We start from the raw sequence: 3,157 nt of genomic DNA, 5'->3' as shown, positions 1-3,157 counted from the left end.
CCTGGAGAATCCCATGGACAGAGAAGCCTGGCGGGCTACAGTCCATGGGGTCGCAAAGAGTCAGATATGACGTAGCAACTAATACTTTGACTTTCATAGATCTAATCTCAAAAACTAAAACTATAAAATTTCCAAAAGAAAACATAGAATATCTTCATCGCCTGGAGACAGGCAAAGTTTTCTTAGGAAGGAGGCAAAAAGTAATAATAATCAAAAGAAAATATGGTAATGTAGATTTCATAAAAATTTATAACTCCTGCTCATCAAAAACATAATTAAGAAAATGATGATTTGCAACGGCTGCAAACAACAGCCTCCTCAATAGTATATGCAACCTGTTGCTTGCATAGACTGCCCTGAGAGACCCTAGAGACCATGCTTTCCAGTGAACAGTTATGCCCGACTTCATGTTGTCACCAGGCAATGCTCTAGACAGGTATTCAGGTGTCTTCAGAAAGCTCCAGGGCACAGTGACCAGGGTCCACCTTTTCCAAGTCACCAAGCCTGTCACCTCAAGCTGCAGGACCAGAAGCATGGTTGAGGTTCTACACAGCGCCTGGTTCAAGTGCCCTGGTCGCCAGAAGACCCATGTCTCCAAGAAGTGGGGCTTTACCAAGTTCAGTGCAGATGAATCTGAAGCTGTGGCAGCTGAACTGTGGCTCATCCTGGATGCCTATGGGGTCAAATACATCCCTAGTCATGATCCCATAGATGAATGGTGAGCCCTGCACTCTTAAGGGCTTTGGCACTGCTCCCTCCTTACTCACACCCACCAATAGACTCAACTTCCTGTTCAAAAAATAAAACGGATAACAAGTCACAGACTAGTAGAAGACAGTGCAGAACACTCCATTAAAGGACTTGTGTCAAGTATATCTAAAGAGCTGCTGCTGCTGCTGCTGCTAAGTCGCTTCAGTCATGTCCGACTCTGTGCAACCCCATAGATGGCAGCCCACTACAATGCAATAAGTAAAACATGACTAACCCAGTAAAAAGAAGGGTAAATGTTTGAACAGACTTTTCACAGTAAGTTAGGTGTACTGAGCGCATGTCTGCTCTATGATCCAGCAATTCCACTTCCAGGCATTCACCCAAAAGAAAGGAAGACGTAGGTCCACAAAAAGATGTGTACAAGAACATTCATGGCCACTCTACTCATGGCAGCCCCTGGAAAACAACCTCAAATAAACTACTCATGAAGACTGATGGATACACAAAGTGTTAACCACTTCCTGATGATACATACAAAAGGGACAAAGTATTAACACATGAAACAAAATGAATGGATCTTGGACTTCCCTGGTGGTGCGGTGGATTCAAACCCAATGCAGGGGACATTGGTTCGATCCCTGGTCCAGGAAGATTCCACACGCTGTGGAGCAACTAAGCCCGTGCACCACAACTCCTGAGCCTATGCTCTAGAGCCCAGGAGCCACAACTACCGAAGCACGTGCACCTAGAGCCTGTGCCCCAAGAGAAGCCATTGTGATGAGGAGCCCATGCTCTGCAGGGAAGAGTAGCCCCGACTCCCTGCAACTGGAGAGAGCCCACACGAAGCAACAGAAACCCAGTGCAGCCAAAAATAAAGAAGTGGATGAACCTCAAAAGTGTGAGTATATATTATCTGATTCCATTGACGTGAAATTTTAGAAAGGTTTTTTTATTTTTTTAATAAAAATGGATTACTTCTGCAGGATGAGAGCACCGATTGACTGGAAAGGGGGATGAACAGATTTCCTAGCTGATAGAAATGTTTCATAACTTTATACGGATTGGAGTTACACATGCAAAGTCTTTGTCAAATCTCAGAGAATGCGCTTACAATTTGTGCATTTTACAGTTTCATGCATGTAAATGTAACTCCCCTCCCCCATGCATATGCACACAAAAAACACATGCAAATATTAATTCTACTTAATTATATGCATGCTGAAGTGTCTGGAATGCAGTATACTGATGGTCTGCATCTTACTTTAAAATATACCAGAAATAAGATGTATTGAATACTAGATATATGGAGAGGTATTTGATGAAAGAGATACAGCAAAATGTTGACAATTGTAGAATCTCCATGCCAAATACTCAATTGTGAGTATTCAACATTCTATCCAATTTTCTATGCTTAGAATTTCCATAGGGAAGTCAAGACAGGGGTTGCAGGACTGGTCAAGAATGGGAAAAACTCAGAAGAGCCTTGAGGTGAGGGCAGGAAGGAGTGGTCAGCATTTTCCAGGGACAGTGAGGGTTTAGCTGGGGTTCATAGGCCTTATTTGTAAGAAAGGCAGTCAGCATACTTTCCCAAGGACACATGTCAATACTAATCAACAGCCACCCCCAGCCAGCCTGATCCTACCCAATAGGATACCTGAGAACAGAATGGTTCATCACGTTTTCCATCTCCCAGGGGAGGGTGTCTTCCTCTTTGGACCAGAGGTTCTCCAGGGCAGGCACTAGGTCTTCCCCATCAGTCCAGGAGCTTACTTCAAGCAGGACGTAGTTCTTTCCCATCACACCAGGAGCTTACCTAGGCTAGAGGTTATGTATCTTCCATCAGCCTGTGGAAGACTAATGGGGACTAATTCCATCATCAGACCAGAAGGCCTCTCTGAATGTATCTGCCACCTGACAGGAGCTGCTCAGAGGGCTGCCAATCATTTCTCTTTATTTCCTTCAAGACTCCCACTTGAGCTCTGTGGCTTGAACATACTCAGTAGAGAGGAGGGAGGGGTGATTGACAGGATCCGAGCAAGACTGCTCTAACTTCAATCATCCCAGAAGCAGACACTCACTTATATGGGTTTCACATTTAGCCAGGGAAAAGTGAAATTAATTCACCAGAGTGATTGAGACTTTATATACCCTGAAGTGAAGAAATTCTAACTTGAGGTTCCCCCAGCAACTGTAGCTGGGCAACATCACCCCCAGGCATCAGCAGGAGGTCACATATCTCAATAGCTTATTGGGCAGGAGGGATCACAGCCACCTCCACACACCTGGGCTTACAGGAACTAAGGGAGGGGTGTACCCAGAGACCCAGAAAGTGAGGGTGATACTGAGGCACCAGGAAAAAGAACAGGCAAGAGAAGAGAGGGGAAGAGCCAAAATATGTTTCCCCAATCGCTCTCCTCTGTGTGTGTGTGTGTGTGTGTGTGTGTGT

At 44.9% G+C, this 3,157-nt stretch overlaps 1 pseudogene; it reads left to right on the top strand.

Annotated features, from left to right (window-relative positions):
* Window positions 1-256: 256 nt before the first annotated feature.
* On the top strand, window positions 257-378 carry LOC128065721 (uncharacterized; annotated as a pseudogene).
* The last annotated feature ends 2,779 nt before the right edge of the window (window positions 379-3,157 follow it).

This window comes from Budorcas taxicolor, chromosome 19 (assembly GCF_023091745.1).
Source record: "Budorcas taxicolor isolate Tak-1 chromosome 19, Takin1.1, whole genome shotgun sequence".
NCBI classification, from domain to species: domain Eukaryota; kingdom Metazoa; phylum Chordata; class Mammalia; order Artiodactyla; family Bovidae; genus Budorcas; species Budorcas taxicolor.
Note: the sequence above shows the minus strand (reverse complement) of the source record. Positions and strands in the feature narration are given on the sequence as shown.